We start from the raw sequence: 7,915 nt of genomic DNA, 5'->3' as shown, positions 1-7,915 counted from the left end.
AGAAAATGCCTCTGGTGAGATAGGTTTATAAGGGATTTGTAACAGGGACACACTGTATTTTTTAAATCAGTGGTTCTCAAATTTCATCAGGCATCGTTGCCTGGGGAATTTTCTAAAAGGCAGATTCCATACCCTGTCTCAACCTTACCAATCATGAATCTCTGACCTTGGGTCCTAGGAATTCAAAACTTAAACAAATTCCTAAGTAATTCTGATGCAAGTAGTCCCTGTGTTCTCTGAAAATGTTAACTATCTGCCTCACCCCTGCTTGTGACAGCAATCAATATTGCCATGGTAGCAGCCAATCTGAGACACCCCCTGCTGCCTGCTGCCCAGGCAACATTGAGTTCATGGGTATCTTTCTTGTTTGCTAGCCCAAAGGGCCACCTTGAAAAATAATCTTCTGAGTACTACAAAAACTATACAATTGACCCAAAGAAACTGACTCACTGTTGCAGGATAAGGGATTATAAATCCCTATGTCACCTCACTTTCAGAGTATTAGTCTCTTCAGCACCTTTTGTGGCTCCAATTCAGATGTCGGATGCTAGGCGTCAATGTCTGTATTTCATTGGCATGAATAGGGTGCAGTCCCTGCAACCTGGACAGTTTTTCAAGCCTACCATGATCTAGGTGTCAGGCCTCTGGGCCCAAGCTAAGCCATTGTATCCCTTGTGACCTGCACACATACATCCAGATGGCCTGAAGGAAGTGAAGAATCACAAAAGAAGTGAAAATGGACAGTTCCTGCCTTAACTGATGACATTCCACCATTGTGATTTGTTCCTGCCCCACCTTAACTGAGCGATTAACCTTGTGAATTTCCTTCTCCTGGCTCAGAAGTTCCCCCAGTGAATACCTTGTGACCCCTGTCCCTGCCTGCAAGAGAAAAACCCCCTTTGACTGTAATTTTCCACTACCCACCTAAATCCTATAAAACTGCCCCACCCCCTCTTCCTTGCTGACTCCTTTTTCAGACTCAGTCTGCCTGCACCTAGGTGAAATAAACAGCTTTATTGCTCATACAAAGCCTGTTTGGTGGTCTCTTCAAATGGATGTGCGTGACATTTGATGCTGTGATTCGGATCAGGGGACGTCCCTTGGGAGATAAATCCCCTGTCCTGCTCTTTGCTCTGTGAGAAAGATCCATCTACGACCTAGGATCCTCAGACCAACCAGCCCAAGGAACATCTCACCAATTTTAAATCAGGTAAGCTGCCTCTTTTTACTCTCTTCTCCAACCTCTCTCACTATCCCTCAACTTCTTTCTCCTTTCAGTTTTGGTGCCACCCTTCAATCTCTCCCTTCTCTTAATTTCAGTTCCTTTCCTTTTCTGGTAGAGACAGAGAAGATGTGTTTTATCTGTGAATCCAAAACTCTGGCGCTGGTCATGGACTTGGGAAGACAGTCTTCCCTTGGTGTTTAATCACTGCGGGGACACTTACCCATGTTTCAGAGGTGTCTGATTACCGCGGGGACGCCTGGCCTTGATCCTTCACCTTGGTGGCAAGTACCACTTTCCCTGGGTGGCAAGCACCACCTCCCTGGGGGGCACATACCCCCCCACCCCTTCTCTCCGTGTGTCTACCCTCTCTTTTCTCTGGGCTTGCCTCCTTCACTATGGGCAATCTTCCACCCTCCATTCCTCCCTCTTCTCCCTTAGCCTGTGTTCTCAAGAACTTAAAACCTCTTCAACTCACACCTGACCTAAAACCTAAACACCTTATTTTCTTCTGCAACACCGCATGGCCCCAATACAAACTTGATAATGGCTCTAAATGGCCAGAAAATGGCACTTTCGATTTCTCCATCCTACAAGACCTAGATAATTTTTGTCGAAAAATGGGCAAATGGTCTGAGGTACCTTACATCCAGGCATTTTTCACACTTTTCCCTCCCTAGTCTGTTCCCAATGTGATTCGTCCCCAATCCTCCTTCTTTCCCTCCCGTCTGTCCCCTCAGTCCCAACCCCAAGCATTGCTGAGTCTTTCCAATCTTCCTTTTCTACCGAGCCATCTGACCTTTCCCCTCCTCCCCAGACTGCTCATTAGGTGGCTTCCTGCCAGGCTGAATCAGGCTCCAATTCTTCCTCAGCCTCCACTCCTCCACCCTATAATCCTTCTATCACCTCCCCTCCTCACACCCAGTCCAGCTTACAGTTTCGTTCCATGACTAGCTCTCACTCACCTGCCCAACAATTTCCTCTTAGAGAGGAGGCTGAACCTGAAGGCATAGTCAGGGTACATGTGCCTTTTTCTCTATCAGACCTCTCTCACAACAGTCAACATTTAGGCTATTTCTCATCAGACCCCGCTAAATATATACAGCAGCTCCAATATCTAACTCTGTCCTACAATTTAACTTGGAGTGACTTAAATGTCATCCTAACTTCTACCCTCTCCCCAGATGAACGGGAAAGAGTTTTTTCTCTAGCCCAATCTCACACTGATAACTGCCGGCTTCACGAGCCAGACCTCCAAGAAGGCATTAGAGCAGTTCCCTGAGAGGATCCCCAACAGAACTATCAGGCGGATTCCTCAGGTATAGTTAGGCAAGATTACACAATTTCCTGCCTAGTTGAAGGACTTAAAAAGGCAGCTTACAAAGCTGTTAATTATGACAAGCTTAAATAAACTACCCAAGATAAAGATGAAAACCCAGCCCAGTTCATGGCTCGTTTGGCAGCAACCCTGAGACGCTTTACAGCCCTAGACCCTGAAGGGTCAGACGGCTGTCTCACTCTAAATAGGAATTTTATCACCCATTCAGTTCCTGACATTAGAAAAAAGCTTCAAAAATTAGAATCTGGCCCTCAAATCCCACAACATGATTTAATCAACCTCACCTTCAAGATGTACAATAATAAAAGAGGTGGCAGCCAGACAGCAACACATTTCTAAGTTACAATTACTTGCCTCTGCTGTGAGACAAAACCCGGCCACACCTCCAACACACAAGAACTTCAAAATGCCTAAGCCGCAGTGGTCAAGCATTCCTACAGGACCTCCTCCATCAGGATCTTGCTTCAAGTGCCAGAAATCTGGCCACTGGGCCAACGAATGCCTGCAGCCTGGGATTCCTCCCAAGCTGTGTCCTATCTGTACAGGGACCCACAGGAAATCAGACTGCCCAGCTTGCCCGGCAGCCACTGCTAGAGCCCCTAAAGCTCTGGCCCAAGGCTCTCTGACTGACTGCTTCCCAGATCTCCTCAGCTTGGTGGCTGAAGACTGACACAAGACTGACACTGCCCGATTGCCTTCGAAGACCCCTGGACCATCACGGACGCCGAGCTTCGGGTAACTCTCACAGTGGAGGGTAAGTTCATCCCCTGTTTAATTGATACAGGGGCTACCCACTCAACATTACCTTCTTTTCAAGGGCCTGTTTCCCTTGCCCCCATAACTGTTGTGGGTATTGACGGCCAAGCTTCAAAACCCCTTAAAACTCCCCCACTCTGGTGCCAACTTGGACAACATTATTTTATGCACTCTTTTTTAGTTATCCCCACCTGCCCAATTCCCTTACTTATTTATTTATTTATTTATTTAGAGACAGAGTCTCGTTCTGTCACCCAGGCTGGAGTGCAGTGGCGCGATCTCCACTCACTGCAAGCTCCGCCTCCTGGGTTCATGCCATTCTCCTGCCTCAGCCTCGAGTAGCTGGGAATACAGGCACCTGCCACCATGCCCGACTAATTTTTTTTTTTTGTATTTTTAGTAGAGACGGGGTTTCACTATGTTAGCAAGGATGGTCTGTATCTCCTGACCTCGTGATCCACCCGCCTCAGCCTCCCAAAGTGCTGGGATTACAGGCGTGAGCCACTGCACCCAGTCCCAGTTCCCTTATTAGGCCAAGACATTTTAATCAAATTATGTGCTTCCCTGACTATTCCTGGACTACAGGCAAATCTCATTGCTGCCCGTCTTCCCAACCCAAAGCCTCCTTCATGTCTTCCTCTTGTATCCCCCCACCTTAACCCACAAGTATGGGACACCTGTACCCCCTCCCTGGCAACCAATCACATGCCCATTACTATCCCACTAAAATCTAATCACCCTTACCCTGCTCAACGCCAGTATCCCACCCCATGACAGGCTTTAAACAATTGAAGCCTGTTATCACTCGCCTGCTACAGCATGGGCTTCTAAAACCTATAAACTCTCCTTACAATTCCCGCATTTTACCTGTCCAAAAAGCAGACAAGTCTTGCAAGTTAGTTCAGGATCTGCACCTTATCAACCAAATTGTCTTGCCTATCCACCTAGTGGTGCCAAACCCATATACTCTCCTATCCTCAATACCTCCCTCCACAACCCCTCCACAATCCATTATTCAGTTCTGGATCTCAAACATGCTTTCTTTACTATTTCTTTGCACCCTTCATCTCAGCCTCTCTTCGCTTTCACTTAGACTGACCCTGACACCCATCAGTCTCAGCAACTTACCTGGGCTGTCCTGCTGCAAGCCTTCTTGGACAGCCCCCATTACTTCAGTAAAGCCCTTTCTCATGATTTACTTTCTTTCCATCCATCTGCTTCTCACCTTATTAAATATTTTGACAATCTTCTACTTTATAGCCCCTCCTACAAATCTTCCCAACAGGACACCCTCCTGCTCTTCCAACATCTATTCTCAAAAGGATATCACGTATCACCCTCTAAAGCCCAAATTTCTTCCTCATCCATTACATATCGTGGCATAATTGTTCATAAAACCCCACGTGCTCTCCCTGCTGATCATGTCCGGCTAATCTCCAAAACCCCAATCCCTTCTACAGAACAACAACACTCTTCCTTCCTAAGCATGGCTAGGTACTTCCGCCTTTAGATACCTAGTTTTACCATCCTGACTAAACCTTTATATGAACTCACAAAAGGAAACCTAGCTGACCCCATAAATCCTAAATCATTTCCCCACTCCCCTTTCCATTCCTTAAAAAACAGCCCTAAAAGCTGCTCCCACACTAGCTCTCCCTAACTCATCCCAACACTTTCCATTACACATAGCCGAAGTACAGGGCTGTGTGGTCAGAATTCTTACATAAGATCTGGGACTGCACCCTGTAGCCTTTCTGTCCAAACAACTTAACCTTACTGTTTTGTTTTAGCCTGACACTCATATATGCGTGAGGCAGCTGCTGCTGCATTAATACTTTTAGAGGCCCTCAAAATCACAGACTATGCTCAACTCACATTCTACAGTTCTCATAACTTCCAAAATCGATTTTCTTCCTCACATCTGATGTATATACTTTCTGCCCCCCCCCCCTCCCGGCTCCTTCAGCTATATTCCCTCTTTGTTGAGTCTCCCACAATTACTGTTGTTCCTGGCCTGGACTTCAAACTTGCCTCCCACATTATTCTGGATACCACACCTGACCCCCATGACTGTATCTCTCTGATCCACCTGACATTCACTCTATTTCCCCATATTTCCTTCTTTCCTGTTCCTCACCCTGATCACACTTGGTCTATTGATGGCAGTTCCACCAGGCCTAATCACCACTCACCAGCAAAGGCAGGCTATGCTATAGAAGTATCTTCCACATCTATCCTTGTGGCTACTGCTCTGCCACCCTCCACTACCTCTCAGCAAGCCGAACTCATTGCCTTAACTTGAGCCCTCACTCTTGCAAAGGGACTACACATCAATATTTATACTGACTCTAAATATGCCTTCCATATCCTGCGCCACCATGCTGTTATATGGGCTGAAAGAGGTTTCCTCACTACGTAAGGGTCCTCCATCATTAAGGCCTCTTTAATAAAAACTATTCTCAAGGCCGCTTTATTTCCAAAGGAAGCTGGAGTCATTCACTGCAAGGGCCATCAAAAGGCATCAGATCCCTTCACTCAGGGCAACACTTATGCTGATAAGGTAGCTAAAGAAGTAGCTAGCATTCTAACTTCTGTCCCTCACAGCCAGTTTTTCTCCTTCTCATCGATCACTCCCACATACTCTCCCAATGAAACTTCCACCCATCAGTCTCTTCCCACACAAGGCAAATGGTTCTTGGACCAAGGAAAATATCTCCTTTCAGTCTCACAGGCCCATTCTAATCTGTTGTTATTTCTCTTTTTTTTTTTTTTTTTGAGGCGGAGTCTCGCTCTGTTGCCCGGACTGGAGTGCAGTGGCCGGATCTCAGCTCACTGCAAGCTCCGCCTCCTGGGTTTACGCCATTCTCCTGCCTCAGCCTCCCAAGTAGCTGGGACTACAGGCGCCCGCCACCTCGCCCGGCTAGTTTTTGTATTTTTAGTAGAGACGGGGTTTCACCGTGTTAGCCAGGATGGTCTTGATCTCCTGACCTCGTGATCCGCCCGTCTCGGCCTCCCAAAGTGCTGGGATTACAGGCTTGAGCCACCGCGCCCGGCCTCTGTTGTTATTTCATAACCTCTTCCATGTAGGTTACAAACCACTAGCCCATATCTTAGAACCTCTCATTTCCTTTCCATCACGGAAATTTATCCTCAAGGAAATCACTTCTCAGTGTTCCATCTGCTATTCTGCTACTCCTCAGGGATTGTTCAGGCCCCCTTCCTTCCCTACACATCAAACTCGGGGATTTGCCCCTACCCAGGACTGGCAAATTGACTTTATTCACATGCCCTGAGTCAGGAAACTAAAATACCTCTTGGTCTGGGTAGACACTTGTACTGGATGGGTAGAGGCCTTTCCCACAGGGTCCAAGAAGGCCACCGCGGTCATTTCTTCCCTTCTGTCAGACATAATTCCTCAAGTTGGCCTTCCTACCTCTGTATAGTTCTATAATGGACCAGCCTTTATTAGTCAAGTCACTCAGGCAGTCTCCCAGGCCTTGGGCATTCAATGGAATCTTCATGCTCCTTATTGCCCTCAATCCTCAGGAAAGGCAGAAAGAACTAATGGTCTTTTAAAGACACACCTCACCAAGCTCAGCCTCCAACTTAAAAAGGACTGAACAATACTTTTACCACTTGCCCTTCTCAGAATTTGGGCCTGTCCTCAGGATGCTACAGGGTACAGCCCATTTGAGCTCCTCTATTAGGCCCCAGTCTCATTTCAGACTCCAGCCCTCTAGGTGATTATCTTCCAGTCCTCCAGCAGGCTAGAGAGGAAATTCACCAGGCTGCTAATCTTCTCTTGCCTACTCCAGATTCCCAGCCATATGAAGACTGGACCCTACTTAGTCATCTATAGTACCCTAACTGCCATCTGCCTACTGGACCCTCTCCATTGGGTTCACTGTTCCAGAATAAAGCTGTGTCTGTCGGATAGCCAGTCTGATTTCTCCTCTTCCCCCTGGGAGTCGCATGTACTGTCTCCTACTTCTCTTAAACTCACCCACATTCCTAAAGGATAATAGTAACCCTTATAAGTCTAATACATCCTTTCCTTTTTATTAGGTCTCGTCTTCCTTACCCTACTCTTTACAACAGGGCTTTATGCAGTCACCTCCACTACTTGGACTGCACCCCAAAAACTTGTCATCCCTACTATCTTCTGTCTAGTCATACTCCTATTCACCATTCTCAGCTACTCATAAATGCCCTGCCCTTGTTTACACTGCCGGTTTACACTTTTCCTCCAAACCATCGTACTGGATATCTGCTGGTACTATCCCCAGTCCACCACTCTTGACTCCCTCTTGGAGTGGATGGATGATCTTTGCTGACAGGGTACCCTCCAATACTTTCACCTTGATGAAGTCCTGTTCTTTACTTTTATACTCACTCTTTTTCTCATTCTTGTTCTTATGCCACCCTCTACCTCTCCCCAGCTATCTCCACCAAACTATTAATCTCATTCACTCTCTGCTAGCCATTTCTAATCCTTCTTTAACAAACAATTGCTGGCTTTGCATTTCTCTTTCCTCCGAAATCGCTGAGACCTCAACTTACTCACTGCTAAAAAAAGGGGACTGTATATATATATATAT

The sequence above is a fragment of the Colobus angolensis genome, unplaced genomic scaffold (genome assembly GCF_000951035.1).
Source record: "Colobus angolensis palliatus isolate OR3802 unplaced genomic scaffold, Cang.pa_1.0 Scaffold44, whole genome shotgun sequence".
In the NCBI taxonomy this organism is placed as follows: Eukaryota; Metazoa; Chordata; class Mammalia; order Primates; family Cercopithecidae; genus Colobus; species Colobus angolensis.
This window is presented reverse-complemented; position numbering follows the sequence as displayed.